Genomic DNA, 17,340 nt, shown 5'->3' with positions numbered 1-17,340 from the left:
AGCATCATGGGTGCCATTTAAAACAACCTGTTCCACATCATGTTTTTTTGCAGGATGAGGGATTGGGCCGGTGTCAGTTTTTATCCACTCCGCCGCATCGTAATGGTGGGTAAATGATCCCAAAAGGCACTTAGAGAGGCATCTGTATTTCTACGCTGCGAGGTAGTGCTCCTGTGATTAGTATTCCGGTCGTATCCGCGGTTGTAATGATACGTGCCGGGTCGGACATTAAGCAGTACTGTGCGGGAATGCGGGAATGTTTTTTCCCCAAGTAGAAAATGTAGAGAATGTACATGTTTCTACTTGAGTGTTTTTACAATGAGGTTCTGGGAGAGTTGTAATAGTAGATATATGAAAATGTTTAGTAAAATAGACAGGTTTTTTTTTTATTTATTTATTTATTTTTTTTATGGCAATCACATTTTTGAAGGACCATGATTTCTTCCACAAACAACCAAATTTTCTGTCTTAATCTATGGTAAATGTTCATGTTTTATGTAGCATTTTTCCACATTTAAGTCACTCAAATCGCTTTACATGAAGGAACCGCTCACCCATTCATACACCAGTGTTCGCAGACACAGGGGGCGAGGTGGGTTAAGTCTCTTGCCCAAGGACACAACAACAGCATTTATCTGTGGGAACTGGAATCGCACTGCCAACCTGTGGATCAGACCCCTCAATGATTGAATATTTAGGTTGAGAGCATGATTCGAACCGCCAATCTTCAAATCAGCGGACAAACACTCTACCAACTGGTCTACTCTCGCCCAAACTCCTGTCAGCATAAACACGGTTAACCTTGTAGTTTAAATCTGTACAAACGTGTTCTGAAATAGGTTTCTTGTATTAGTTTGTCAATTCATATTTTTGTCAATGTTTAAAATGTGAACTTTGAACAGAATCCTTTTATCAAAACATAAAACCCCAAATGCCAATTAGATATTTTTTTTCCTCAAATTATCCCTACTTTTTACTCAAAAAGTCATGCTGTCCTTTGTACGGTGGCATGGTGGCTGAGTGGCTAGCCATCGCGCCTCATAGCCAGATGGTTCTGTATTTGATTCCTGCACCATGTTCATATTCTCTCTATGCTGAACCATACACACTGTCAGGATTCGGGTGGTTTCTGTGCTGTTTTCCTGCCCTCCCATCTGTGTCTATGCCTGGAGCTGGGCGGAGATTCTGACTCCACCCACTACTCACCTGCAGCCGATCAGCAATCAAGCTACAACCTCTGGAGTACAAAGCACCAGCTCAATGCAACACACACAGCCAGATCGTCAAGTGATGCTGCAGAGTATCCTCCGTGGTTCAGTTCTGCTTGGCTCAGGTTGTGTTTCTTGGACCGACCTTGCACCTCAGCCTCCGACCCAGCTTCCTACTACCAGCTCCTCCAACTAGCATTCACATTCTCTTGATTGTAATAAACTCTAAACATTTTACTCCGAGTTTGTATCTTTGATCCCCCAGACGCTACGACACACACTGGGGTAATCTTCAATTTAAAAGTCCATTAATCTGATGATCTAATAAAAGAAAAATATTTTTTCAAAAATATCAAGAGTTATTTAGAGATACATATTTTACAAAATGTGCTTCTTTGAGCTTTTAAGTTTTATTAATCTGGTAACAAACTTTTATACACACACCTGTAACTGTTTTTAATGTTTCATATGGATTTATACATGTTAGTTTTTTGTATGAAAAAGAGAGTCTATGTCTATGAAAGAAAATACTTATCTGTACCTATCTTTTGTCTGAGGTTCATTTTGGAGGTTTTTCACATAGCCTCCAGAATAGTAAAAAAAATATAAACACATAGAAATATGTTCTAATAACAATTTATTTCCTTTATAAAGCTGTCATTCGGGAACCATGAGAGCAACCCATATCAGCTAAAATCATAATAAAGTTATAATGCACTGCCATTTTGGAAGTAGTGCAGTTGTCACATTAAAAATAAATGTCAAACTTAGAAACTAAGAAAAAGGCTTGATACTTCCAATTTCAATATGTTAATAATATAATAATAATAATACATTTTTTTGATAATGGACTGCAGATACTAGCTAGTATCTGAGTTTGTTTTTCACAAACCTAACTCAAGGTTTTTGTTTTTGTTTTTTTGTTGAAAAAATTACATTATAAAAGGTCCATAAATCAATCCTTTGTCTTATCAGTCCAGTTGCTGTGTGGCCTTGTTCCTGTGCCATCCCTTTTACAGCAGAGCGTTGAGCGTACAGTGTTGTCGCTGTATCTGATTATGTGTGGAATGTCAGGCTAATTGTAGCGCGGCTCAGTGTGTGCCATGGTAACCAGCAGAGCCTATTATTGTGTTTGAGGAGCCGTGTGGACGGTGTGCTGACAGACATTGAAGCCTTCTCATTGGCTACTGAAGAAACAATTGAATAGTCATATAAATACAGTCATTTTTAAGTTAAGTCTTGTGTCACTTCTGCTCACCATATTGCAAATACTTGGTTTACACTGACAGTAAAAATGTACGTAGAGTTGAGTTTTGCTTGATTCACTCATAGGAATCTGTCTAATCTATCCTAATGTTAGCAAGTTGTTATTTATTAAGGTTCTCCATGTTTTTAAAGTCAAATTATGTAAAATCAACTTTAAAAATGGGTATAATGCAATATAGACTTTTTGGAGCTTTCTACTATCTTATAACGTTGTTCCCTCATCAAAAATATGCCTGAAGAGGTTTTAGATGTCATCCATGCATGTTTAAGTAATTTAGCGATCTCACCCGGGACCTGTTCAAACTTAGATTTTAGCCAGAGAAAAGAAATGGTTTGAGAGGGGAGTTAAAGAAGCTATTTTTGTTAGGAAAGACAGTCCTTCCTTGAACAGAAATGAGGGCCTTAGACATAATCTTTACCCCATATATAACTCCATCCTCAGACCCAAAGGAAACAAAGGAAACAATAGAGCTAGCTAGGTTGCCAATAGGTGTGGAAACAAAAGCTGTTTCCAGTTTCAGTTTAGTTAGCCCCTCCCTTCAGATAGATAAAAGTCAGTGTCCACCAGCAATCTGACCAGAACTGAAGAAGCAGCTTGGATGAGCAGGGAAACGTCTTCACTCCTACAACTTTTTGTCCAGTTTGTTTTGGCTTTTACATCAATTTTTATGATTATCTGGGAAATTCTGTTCAATGCTCAGCCCACAAGTCTACGCCATCCAGGCTCCCACATGACAATTCTCCATAAATTTACTAAAACATGATACAAAACCGTACACAACAACGTCACAAATCCGATGCAATGTGCAGTAACTTCCTTAGTGTTGTGATAATGCTCTGAAGGAGAAGTGACTTAGCACAGAGAGCGAGAGAGGGAGAGTGTCATAAACCAAAGTGAAACTTATTAAACATGTCAGTACGTTATTATAAACGAACAAAAAAAAAAAAAAAGTTAACATGGTGATCTAAATATGTTATGGGTTCTCAGGTACCTAATCTTTAATAATCACGAATAATCTTAAAATCACAATAATCGTAACTCAAAAATGTGATATCGTGACATCCCTAGCATCTTGTAGTAGCTCCCAAGATCCTCTTTGTGAACACCAGACACAGAGAACTTCGCATTGCGCTCTCCACTGTCTGCTCCCCCTCACCTCCTCCAGCCTGAGCACAGTCTGTCACTTTAATGAGCTGCTCTGGCCCGGGCTCCGGCTCGTGGCGACAGAGGAGATAACGGCCGCGGCGTGGAGCAGGAAGGGCATCTGAGCTGGTGTTGGAGCTCTACACAAGGGGGGTCCTGCCTGGTAAAGTGGACATAATTAACCCCCAGGGAGAGAGTGCTGCGGCCCCCACCGACTGCTGTGGGGTGGTGCGGTGAGGACATGGTCATTCTGGTTGGCTCTGTGTCCTATTGTAGAAGGCATAGTGTGTGATAATAATGGTGTTTGTGTTACCTGCAATAGTGCTGAACCATTTGGGGGGAAAAATCTGGATACTGTTTAATTTCACATTTTAAACATGTCCAGAACAATTGACAAGGCCGTGTCTCTGTGAAAGCTCAGAACCTACAGAATTCACTGAGCTGCAGAGGTTGCACTACCACTGATGGTTTAGAGAGTGAGGATTCAGATCAGAGAGAGTCTTTTTAGGTTTAAATCAACTGGATTTTAACACTGAAACTGGCAACGCAAAAGAGAAACCCATGTGAAGCTCATTTTTCTTTTCGATTGGCTCATCATCATGTCTAATGTTTTTGAATGTAAAAATAAATCAGTATTACAGTTGTTATCAGTAAAAGCTGTATTTAATTTGAACACTGTGTTTGAACAATGTTTATGACATTTAAAACCTAAATCTTACATAGAATTCAAGTACAAGCCACTTTGTATCATTTTGTCTCAATATGTAATTACACAATATGAAAAATGATTACAAAATGTGGTTTTATTACACAGCAAAGTGACTGCATTTATTTAAAGAAGAAATATTGTGCTTGTGTCTGTAAATAGTTATAGTAATCTATGACATCCCAAAATCATTATGTTAAAATTAAAAGTTGCAATATTGATCTAAAACGGGAAACTCAGGAAAAGAAAAACAAGCCCGCTGACGTCCAAAGAGAGCTGACGTCACCGTAAATGTCACCACAACAGAGCGTTGCAGCTGTCAGCCTTCTCTATGGATAGCTGCAGATCACACTAGCAAATAATGTTTTTTTTGTTGTTTTTTTTCATTGGTACCAAAATGACTGAATGCTTCACTGTTTAAGAAAATAAAAGAATGGAGAATGATGTAAGTACAGCGCAGTGGGAGTGTACCAGTGACGGTGAAAACAGGGGGACATCGGAGCAATGACGTCTTGAAGACAGGAGTATAACACCGTAAATGCACCTTTGAGAGGGTAAATGAGAAGGAAAACAACTCTAACATGGTTAAAAACTCTAAAAAGTCAATTTTGCAGAATCGGTCCGCTTTAAGCATAACTGAATGTATGTTTTGTTTTATCATTATTATTATTATTATTTTTTTTTTATAAATAAATGCATGTCTAAAAGTAGCCATTTTAGATCCACAAAAAATCTATTCTGGTTTAGGGTCATGACGAACTTTTCCTGAAATTCCAATAACAAAACTAAAACATATAATTAATGTGTCAGATCACTTCCTGTTTCTCCGTGTTCCCAGAATTCCACTCTGCTTTTCTCTTTCTAGTCGGATCAGATGGATTTGTGAGTGTGGTGGTGATGCAACATTTAGTCTAGTGCAAACCTCATTTAGTTATGAAGTGTAAAATGAGGTGCAGGGGATGAGAGGCACAGCAGCTCAGACTTCTCTCAGAGGCCTACAGTGGACCAACAGTTCCCCCTATTGGTGAGCAAGAACACTGCATTGTTCATTTACAATTTAATCTAATTACAAACATCTATATTTGTCCAGCAAAATAATTAAATGGGCATGAATAGTGGTAAATTTAAAAATAAATAATAATTAAAAATATTGTCCAAACTGTCTGTCGTATTGTTTTCCCATAAATGCAAGTTATCGAAAATGTTAAATTGTGATATTATGCTTATCTAAAAAAATACAGTAACATAACAGCCACAATGCAATTCAGTAAAATCAAAGTAATAATAATAATAGTAATAAAAGTATGTGACTGACCAAAGGAACAGTACAAACATGTATTCTCTTTCATAAATGATACTGGAGCTCCCCCTTGAGGACATCAGTTAGTAGCACAGTAAAACAAAAAGTAATTTTTCTGTTGTTTAGATATATTACTCTCTTAAATCTTTATCAAATCTGTACTACTACTACTACTAATAATAATAATAATAATAATAATAACATATTCAATTTTGCTAACATCACAAGGTGGGAGCCAAATCAAATATATTCATAAATATCTGAAGTCAGTTTAGTCATATATTTCTTTGTAGAAGACAAGTTTTATGTGCTAATCATCATATGCTTAAATACAGCACATGGGAACTTGTGACCTGATTATTTACTCTAACTGAACAGAATAAAGGCACCTTCAGTTAACTGAGGCCTACACAGTGATAGAGGAAACAGTCAAGGAAAGGAGTTATAAGCTTGTAACCTTTATTGTTGATGACAAACATACAATGAGAAAAATGACCACAATTACCAACAATTATAACACTAGAGAAAATGTATGTATTTCCCATTACATTTACTAAACAATTTGTAAGAAGCTGACAGTTATCTTGGAGCTCCCTCTAACGGACAACACCGTCCTTGTCACCCAAACCTATCCAAATGATTATAATCAGAAAAGAAAGAAAGTCAAATCAAAGTTAAATCATAATAGCGTTATAAAAGTAATGCTGAATATCTCTTTTTAAAAATTATTTCCCAGAAAATGCATACAACATAAATGTGTATTAACATTTGAATTAACAAAACTAACTAAATAAACATTAAAAGGGCGCAGACGGTCTGATATATTAATTCTGATTTATTCAATTATTATTCCATCATTTCAAGACTTGCTCAACCTTTTCTAAACTGGTCACACAGGTCCTGGAGGGTCTGGAGCGCCTGCTGGTTCCTGGGGCACTGCAGCAGCCCATTCTGGCTCTTATGGAACAGCACACGCACTTCCTGCTTTATACAGGGATACGCCGCACTCCAACAGGTCTTATCCAGGACTTCATCTGGGTTAAAAGTGTGATGCATCAGAATCAAACACACTGGTTTGTCAGTATCTGTGTGAAAACAACATGGATTAATATGTTTAACATGTGTTGACCTTCTTATTGTTTATAAGTAGAACACCAGCATTAGCCTCCACATATCACAAAATATGAAAAACAGAGCTGGTTTTGTGACTGACATTTGAGCACACGTGAGGAACACCAGAAAACACTGTCTTAGATATTGACTCTTGACTGGCAAATGTAACTAACCATTTCCAGGGTCTTAAAATGTTTGATTTAAAATGAAAGTGAGAGAACATTTATACTGGTCTACACATAAGAGACTAATAAAATAATAACTCATTGAGCCGCCTGCTTCTGGATTGGCTAGTTGTTTAATTAGTCACTTTCAGTATATTATTTTCTTTCTTAGAGGTGGAAAGCCTTTTGGACTATCACTTTACTCTTCAGGGGGATGGTCACATCACAATGTAAAAACAATGCAGATAGATGTAGAAATAGCTAAAGGATATTGAGTTTATAGGAAAAACCTGGAATCTTTTTAACAGCTGCATCTATGTCAGACCCGATCCGAGACAGGATTGGACAGAAGAGCAGGATGACATCACACTGCTGTAGATCTGTACGCGTGACCCTTGACCCCAGAAGGTTCAGGATCTTCTGGTCAGCCCCAAAAGTTTGAGCTGTGATTAAGAGGAAGACCTTCACAGGCTTCATCACTGGAGATGGAGAGAGCAAGAAAACAATGTTTGTGTTTATCATGAAAAAAACAATGTGGTCTATATATAGCATTACAGTTAAAGTTTCTTCTACCCACTCACCTAGCTCCTGTTGGCCCTGTTGGCGTTGCAGAAATACCACTAAATGGCTGAGAAACTTGACAAAATCATCTCTAGCTGCTGTCTCTATGGAACGTTGAGCAGCTGCAAACAAAAAACAAAGTAAAATTCTTTTTACTATCTGGACTATCTTTTTACTATCTTGTGGTCCATATCCACAAGTTCAAACACAGACAGATCAGGGATATAGTTTGGAGCAGTTTAGACTCGTAGAGGCAATATGAGGGTTTACAGAAACATTCTACTATGTACTACTTTGTGATGTCATGTGGTAATATAGGAAGTGCTCCACTGTGTTTTTTAAGCTCCATACATCTTCACTAGAATCATTTGGATAACTTCAGCTCTGAAATTGCCATTCTCTACTGGAAATGCAGACAGACTAATAATAAAGGCTTACTCAAACATGTGTTAATGAAACAAAACACAACAGGTATGTTTTTGAGGAGGTAACAGCATTAATACATGGGTAAAACCTCACAAAATCAATTTTGCATAATATAGGAGTCCATGTCCCCAGCCTCCCCCGGGATCAGGGAGAAGCTCTCCTGGAGGTGTGAGTTGAAGACCCCTCTCACAGAGGGCTCCGCCAGACGTTCCCAGCTGACCCTCATGATGCTCGTTGGCCTGCCAGGTCTGTCCAGCAGATCCAACTCACCACCAGGTAGTGATCAGTTGACAGCTCAGCCCCTCTCTTCATCCGAGTGTCCAAGACACGCGGTCGGAGGTCAGATGACACGACAACAAAGTCGATCATCGACCCCTGACCTAGGGTGTCCTGGTACCACGTGCACTTATGGACACCCTTGTGCTCGAACATGGTGTTCGTTATGGACAAACTGTGACTAGCACAGAAGTCCAATAACAAAACAGCGCTCGGGTTTAGATCGGGGAAGCAGTTCCTCCCAATCACGCCCGTCACGGTGTCACTGTTGTTACCCACGTGGGCGTTGAAGTCCCCCAGGAGAACAACAGAGTCCCCGGTTGGTGCACTGTCTAGTACCCCTCCCAGGGACTCCAAGAAGGCCGGGTACTCTGCACTGCTGTTTGGCCCGTAGGCCGACACAACAGTGAGAGACCTGTCCCTGACCCGAAGGCGCAGGGACTCGACCCTCTCGTTCACCAGGGTGAACTCCAACACGTGACAGCTGAGCTGTGGGGCAGTGAGCAAGCTCACACCAGCTCGCTGCCGCTCCCCGTGGGCAACACCAGAGAAATGGAGAGTCCAGCCCCTCTCAAGGAGTTGGGTTCCAGAGCCCGAGCTGTGCGTGGAGGTGAGGCCGACTATATCTAGCCGGTAACGCTCAACCTCCCGCACAAGCTCAGGCTCCTTCCCCCCCAGCGAGGTGACATTCCATGTCCCCAGAGCTAGTCTCCATGTCCGGAGATCCGGTCGTCGAGGCCCTGCCCTCAACAATACAATATTCCATCCATCCATCCATCCATTTTCTTCCGCTTATCCGGGACCGGGTCGCGGGGGCAGCAGTCTAAGCAGGGACTCCCAGACTTCCCTCACCCCGGACACGTCCTCCAGCTCCTCCGGTGGGACCCCAAGGCGTTCCCAGGCCAGCCGAGAGACATAGTCCCTCCAGCGTGTCCTGGGTCTTCCCCGGGGCCTCCTCCCGGAGGGACATGCCCAGAACACCTCCCTAGGGAGGCGTCCAGGAGGCATCCTGAGCAGATGCCCGAGCCACCTCAGCTGGTTCCTCTCAACGTGTAGGAGCAGCGGCTCTACTCCGAGCTCCTCCCGTGTGACCGAGCTCCTCACCCTATCCCTAAGGGTGCGCCCGGCCACTCTGCGGAGGAAGCCCATTTCAGCCGCTTGTATCCGCGATCTTGTCCTTTCGGTCATTACCCAAAGCTCATGACCATAGGTGAGGGTAGGAACGTAGATTGACCGGTAAATCGAGAGCTTCGCCTTCCGGCTCAGCTCCTTCTTTACCACAACGGACCGATACAGCGACCGCATCACTGCAGACGCTGCACCGATCCGCCTGTCAATCTCACGCTCCATCCTTCCCTCACTCGTGAACAAGACCCCGAGATACTTGAACTCCTCCACTTGGGGCAGAGACTCACCACCCACCCGGAGAGAGCAAACCACCTTTTTCCGGTCGAGAACCATGGCCTCGGATTTGGAGGAGCTGATTCTCATCCCAGCCGCTTCACACTCGGCTGCAAACCGCCCCAGTGCCTGCTGCAGGTCCTGGCTCGAAGAAGCCATCAGGACAACATCATCTGCAAACAGCAGAGATGAAATCCTGTGGTTCCCAAACCAGGCCCCCTCCGGCCCCTGACTGCGCCTAGAAATTCTGTCCATAAATATAATGAACAGAACCGGTGACAAAGGGCAGCCCTGGCGGAGTCCAACATGCACTGGGAACAGGTCTGACTTACTGCCGGCAATGCGAACACAGCTCCTGCTCCGGTCATACAGGGACCGGACAGCCCTTAGCAAAGAGCCCCGGACCCCATACTCCCAGAGCACCCCCCAAAGGACACCACGAGGGACACGGTCGAATGCCTTCTCCAGATCCACAAAACACATGTGGACTGGTTGGGCATACTCCCATGAGCCCTCGAGGACCCGATGGAGAGTATAGAGCTGGTCCAGTGTTCCACGACCAGGACGAAAACCACACTGCTCCTCCTGAATCCGAGGTTCGACTATCGGTCGGATTCTCCTCTCCAGCACCCTGGAATAGACCTTACCGGGAAGGCTGAGGAGTGTGATTCCCCTGTAATTGGAACACACCCTCCGGTCCCCCTTTTTATACAGAGGGACCACCACCCCGGTCTGCCATTCCACAGGTACTGTCCCCGACCGCCACGCGATGTTGCAGAGACGTGTCAGCCAAGACAGTCCCACAACATCCAGAGACTTGAGGTACTCAGGACGGATCTCATCCACCCCCGGAGCCTTGCCACCGAGGAGCTTGCCAACCACCTCAGTGACTTCAGCCAGGGTGATGGACGAGTCCGCCTCTGGGTCCCCAGTTTCTGCTTCCTCCTCGGAAGACGTGACAGTGGGATTGAGGAGATCCTCAAAGTATTCCTTCCACCGCCCGACAACATCCCCAGTCGAGGTCAGCAGCTCTCCACCCGCACTGTAAACAGTGTTGGTGAAGCACTGCTTTCCCCTCCTGAGGCGTCGGACGGTTTGCCAGAATCTCTTTGAGGCCGTCCGATAGTCCTCCTCCATGGCCTCCCCGAACTCCTCCCAACCCCGAGTTTTTGCCTCTGTGACTGCCCGAGCCGCGGCACGCTTGGCCTGCCGGTACTCATCAGCTGCCTCAGGAGTCCCACGAGCCAACAAGGCTCGATAGGACTCCTTCTTCAGCTTGACGGCATCCCTTACTTCCGGTGTCCACCACCGGGTTCGGGGATTGCCGCCGCGACAAGCACCACAGACCTTACGACCACAGCTACGAGCAGCCGCATCAACAATAGAGGTGGAGAACATGGCCCACTCGGAGTCCATGTCTCCAACCTCCCCCGGGATCAGGGAGAAGCTCTCCCGGAGGCGGGAGTTGAAGACCCCCCTGACCGAGGGCTCCGCCAGACGTTCCCAGCAGACCCTCACAATACGCTTGGGCCTGCCAGGTCTGTCCGGCTTCCTCCTCCGCCAGCGGATCCAACTCACCACCAGGTGGTGATCAGTTGACAGCTCAGCCCCTCTCTTCACCCGAGTGTCCAAGACACGCGGTCGGAGGTCAGATGACACGACAACAAAGTCGATCATCGACCTCCGACCTAGAGTGTCCTGGTGCCATGTGCACCGATGGACACCCTTGTGCTCGAACATGGTGTTTGTTATGGACAAGCTGTGACTAGCACAGAAGTCCAATAACAAAACACCGCTCGGGTTCAGATCGGGGAGGCCGTTCCTCCCAATCACGCCCCTCCAAGTGTCACTGTCGTTACCCACATGGGCGTTGAAGTCCCCCAGGAGAACAACGGAGTCCCCGGTTGGTGCACTGTCTAGTACCCCTCCCAGGGACTCCAAGAAGGCCGGGTACTCTGCACTGCTGTTTGGCCCGTAGGCCGAAACAACAGTGAGAGACCTGTCCCCGACCCGAAGGCGCAGGGACGCGACCCTCTCGTTCACCGGAGTGAACCCCAACACGCAGTGGCTGAGCTGTGGGGCAATGAGCAAGCCCACACCAGCTCGCCGCCGCTCCCCGCGGGCAACGCCAGAGAAATGGAGAGTCCAACCCCTCTCAAGAAGATGGGTTCCAGAGCCCAAGCTGTGCGTGGAGGTGAGGCCGACTATATCTAGCCGGTAACGCTCAACCTCCCGCACAAGCTCAGGCTCCTTCCCCCCCAGCGAGGTGACATTCCATGTCCCCAGAGCTAGTCTCCATGTCCGGAGATCCGGTCGTCGAGGTCCCCGCCTTCGACTGCTACCCGGATCTCTCCGCACCCGCCCCTCATGGCTCCTCCCGCAGGTGGTGGGTCCACGGGAGGCAATACAATATTGTTAAAAAAAAAAAGCGAGCTGTAATACCGGTAAATAAATAGCAGAATGCAACAATTAAATTAGCTATTTTGTAAATATAATAAGTCATAGAAGTTCATAATTCAACTCTTAAAATGTCTAATTTCATGGTAGTATAGAAAAATAACCAAAATTTGGTTAAACTATTAATACATGGACTAACAAATCAGAGATACCTTGGTCAGCCAGTGTCAAAAAAAATAAAAGGTAAAAAAAAAATGAAGCCATGATGACTAAGAAACAGTGGGGATTTCAGTAGAATAATTTTGTTCTGAATAATATGAGAATCTTCAAGAGAAGATGTCTTCCACATTTGAGAGATGTTCACGACAAATAAGCAGCTCTGATAGTAACATCCGTAAACTGTATATATAAATGGACATAGCTAACCTGCTAGGAAGAGGAAGTCAGCAAGGGCGCACTTCCGGCTCTATCGATTCTGGCTACAATTCACTTTACATTGGAAAACTGTTGCCCCTCTCTCTGTAACAGCTGCTGTCAGGCTCATCATTTTGGTCATAAAATGTGCATATTGACCCGCTCTACATGATACTCGTATTTTTATTTCACTATTGTGCCCATAACTCAAGATATGGACATTAATAACAGACAAATCAGTCACTCACCTTCTTTCCCCGAGATCGCTCCCTCTAGCATTAGCACAGGTTTGATTGACAGCTCTGCTATGCACCCGCTCCTTGCTAAACTAGTGTTGCCGGCGGGAAGGGGGGTTAACTTCAACAGCCTCACTTCAGATTGGCTCTTTGGTTCCTAATATGCAACTTGGCTCCAAATTCACCCCTGCTACGATCGATGAGCTTCATTTGACTGGAGTTGAACAATATGGGTCACACTCACTTAGTCCACTAGACATACAGTCTATGGTAACATCCCACAATTAGATAATTAGATTTATTGTGGAGGCAGTGCTGACTAGGAAAGAATAACATGGTGGGGAAGGGGCTAAATACAGTCTATATCAATGTATTAAAAGACAAAATCCTTACCTTCATAACAATTTGCAGGAGTCAGAGTCTTCAACATTTCCAATGGATCATCTGGGTTTGGGTCCTAAATCAATAAATAGCTTGTTTGTTTAAACTGTTTGTTTAAAGGTCCTATATTACACATAATGTATTCTTGGGAACTTTAAGCCATGTTATAATGCTCTTAACTCCTCAAAAACATACAAATACATAATGTATCACCACATGACATCACAATGTGGAACAGAGTGATCTCCGTTTCAGAGAAGAACTCAGCCTAAATATGCAGGGTTTGTGTGTTAAACATGTGTGAATGAAACAAAACACAACTCCAGGTCTGTTTTGTAATGAGGAAGCAACATTATAACATAGATCTGAAAATAGCGTAACATGAGCCCTTTAAGAAGCCAAAAACTGATCTTACTTTATAAGAGCAGCTTGAAGATGATGTTTGTTGACCTGTAAAGAGCAATATATTTGATTAAGTTTCACATTTTTATGTCTAAAAACAACATCCAAAAAGACGTATTAACAACATGTTGTTAGTTTCAAAAGAAAGCAGCTTATTTTGTCTGCAAAGAATGTCATTTCTTCTTAGTTTTCTCAGTTACAATGAATTATACAAGTGGCTTGCGCATCCATTTTTAACATACAGCCTATATAGAATAGAACACTTTGTCCAACATCAGCACTATCCAAAAGTAGAACTTACCCTTTTTGCCTCCCATTTTACCAAAAAAAAAAAAAAAAAATCATTCAACTGTTGTAAGACTAAACAAGTCAATACAAAAACTGGAATAACAATGACAATGAATGATATGAAAAGTGAAATAGTTCCTCTCCTGTGTCCTGTACCTCTGAATGTCTTTATGACTATGTGTGACTGGTTACTGATTAGCTTAAGCTGAAGTGGTCAAAACCATAACATCACATTGCCATCATAAAAGTTTGCCTCCAGATACTTTCATTTTGTTCTTAATGACATTGCTTAGCATAGCATTTTTAAACATATTTATGACTTTACAGCTAAGACCAGTTAGCCATTCTGGTCAGTGGCCCTGAAGGGCAAGTCCCATACATGATTTTGGAAATTTCTACAACAGCCGCCAAAATACCAAGACCAGCACAAAGATAAAAAAAAAAAAAAAAAAAAACACAAACAAAACATGTACATACAAAATCACTCACCAGTTTTCAAAACACATCAGTAAATATAATTATGGAAAAAGTGGGGCCAAAAACCTTGCACAGCAATAATGGTTATGACATTCCATGTTTTCTGAATGCTTTCAGCGAGGTCCATCCCAGACTGATAATGTGTAGAGCTCAATTCTGCATATATAAATCTGTGCTACACATATAAATCTGGTGTGAGCCCAGTTATAGGGCCAATGCGCTTCACTAGGATTGGATACAGGTTGGCTGTTTCCAATTTTATTTCACACATTTGTTAAATTCACAGAGTCCACTGGCTGTTTATCCCAGTCAGTGGTAGTAATCACAGCTGAGGTTTCCTGACAGAAAGTTGAACAATATATTTTTTACATTATAGACATCTTTATTAACACCTGACAACTTTCCAGCTCCTATTGGACCTGTGTCTCATTGCATGTGCATCATTTTGTCAGTTGATTAAAACATTTTTTTTAAATCAAAATGGAAATAAAGATTTGATTTTCCTTTTTTTCATGAAATGAAAAAAACAAAAAAACAAAAACAAAACAATACCAGAACAATAATTGTATTTTTTCAGTTTGATATTTGGTTTGAAAATACAAAACATGGTTTGGAGCATGGATTCAGTAATTCATTCATCTTGAATCATTTCTGCCTAGTGAGGCATGGCACTGTTAAGCACAGCTCAGATGGACAGCTCCACAGTTAGCCTATACTATGTGACTCTGGTAGTGGTCACCCTATCTCTGACAGCAGAACATGAGAACACTATAGTCACTAGTCCGACTCTGGAGCTAATTCCACCGCGACGTACAAGTGCAGTGATGGCCTCACGTGCACACCACCACAAGCATAACCCCTCTCTAAGGATTGCAGCATATTTCCCCACAAAGGGCTCATCCCAGTCTGCCGGGACTAATCCAAGACTACCATGGTCCAGGAGGCGCTGAACGCACTGCACATTAAAGTATATAACATCCTTTCATTAAATTATAATGGTAGGAACTTCAGCAAGGAAGGCACTGTTATCAGCCCCCACACTTCTGGATCATGAAAAACAAATACATACATTTGATAAATTAATCGAATCCACACTCTAAAATTGCTTTGAACTTTCTATTTTTTATTTATTTATTTTTACCAAATATCAGATTGAAAAATCTAATCATTTTTGTGGTTTTTTTTTTTTTTTTTTTTTTTTTTTTTTTCATTTCATGAACAAAACCATTTTTTATTGAATTAATCACAGTGTAATCATACTGATGATTTGTACTGTACGGACTAAATCATATAACACAGTCAAATGGCCACTTCACTTTTTTCACTAGCTTTTAATTTATCATAACAAAAACTGATCAATTATGTTTGCACTGTATCTACTTCTCAATTAGACACAGTGCAAGGGCTATAGCTTTTGCCAGGGGTTGTGCATAGTGACAAGTGCCAGAGATGGGACTTGAACCAGTGACCGTAGGATTCAAAGGTGTATGGATTTTCCATTGTAGAAAATGATTTATCTTAAAACTCATCAGATTAAATATTATCTGGCACAGGTGATTTAAATTTAAAATATAAATTGTGTAAACTGCAGATTGGATCTGGACATCTTTACTTACTTTTCACCTTCTTAAATCATCAACAAGGATCCCTGGAAATGTTTATGAACAATATGCTTTATAATAAATCCATCTACCCATAACATTTACTGACACTTAAAATAATAATAATAATAATAATAATAATACATTTTATTTATAGGGCGCCTTTCTGGGCACTCAAGGTCACCTTACATACAATATATACATATACACACAGTTAAAATCAACATTTATGAACATACAGTTAAAAGCATTCAGATAAAAAACATTGAAAAAGGACAGGGCAGGTGTGGATTATAAAGAATATGCCAGTCTGAACAAGTGGGTTTTGAGTTTGGATTTGAAGTGTGAGAGTGTGTCAGTGTTGCGGAGGTCAGGGGGGGAGAGAGTTCCAGAGCTGGGGAGCAGAGCGGCTGAAGGCCCTGCTCCCCACGGTGACAAGCCGGGCTGAGGGAACAGAGAGATGGAGAGAGGAAGAGGAGCGGAGAGAGCGAGCGGGTGTGGCAATATGGAGGAGGTCTGAGAGGTATGGAGGTGCAAGGTTATGGATGGGTTTGAATGTGTGGAGCAGGATTTTATATTGGATGCGGTGTGAGATGGGGAGCCAGTGAAGTTGCTGTAGGATGGGTGTGATGTGGTTGATGGAAGGGGTGCGTGTGATGATGCGATCTTGATAAAATAGTGAACACACAATGTGCAGATGTTATACATAGTCAGCAGGCTAAAATACTCATGTCAATGTAATATACTCACAAAAAACACTGACTTGACTTTAGTTTGTGATTTTATTTTTCAACAATCAGCATTTATAAGCAGTTAATTAAGCAGTGTTTTGTGAAAACCAAATTTGTAGCTTAATTAATGTAAGCCTTGTTTAGCTGCTAACTCGTTTAGTTGCAGAAATCCACTTCTCTCGTCAGTCTGGAGCATTGACTGGTTTTCTTCTACCTTTGATAATGTGTACATCTTGGTAGGCAACAATAATCCACAATCTCTGAAATCCCGATAAAATACAACAGCATCAACTCTGTACATCAGTGTAGTTACAAACTGGGGGTTTAAAGGTACATTATGTAACTTTTATGGTCGAACATTGTCGGCACTTGCTTGTATCCATGGAGATGTTGCTTTGCCTGGATTGTTCCATTATTCCATTGTTCCATTCCAACATTAAAGTCATCAGTATCTCCATGGAGATGGGCAGGTGACGCCAACAAGGGCAAATTACAGGTCAATAAACAACAGTAACAAACAACATCTCCATGCAGGAGACAAGGATGTGTGAGCACGAGTGGGATAAAGCAGAGATGAACATATGGGATTTAGAATCATATTTATACAGTTTACTCCATAGTTCTTTGACTTATTATTTATACTAAAATGAAACTACAGCAGCAGACTGTAAAAGTTCACAAGCGCTGATGTCAAATCAATTCAGTAATCAGTGAGCTATAAACTTTATTTTTATTTAAATGGATTGTCTCTGAGCTGGCAAAATTATTTTTTATGATTATAATTTATTGACATTTTTTATTGGCTGTCACAATGTCAGTGTCATGTGGTTAGCCTTACAGCATAATTA

Source organism: Periophthalmus magnuspinnatus, chromosome 14, assembly GCF_009829125.3.
Source record: "Periophthalmus magnuspinnatus isolate fPerMag1 chromosome 14, fPerMag1.2.pri, whole genome shotgun sequence".
In the NCBI taxonomy this organism is placed as follows: domain Eukaryota; kingdom Metazoa; phylum Chordata; class Actinopteri; order Gobiiformes; family Gobiidae; genus Periophthalmus; species Periophthalmus magnuspinnatus.
Note: the sequence above shows the minus strand (reverse complement) of the source record.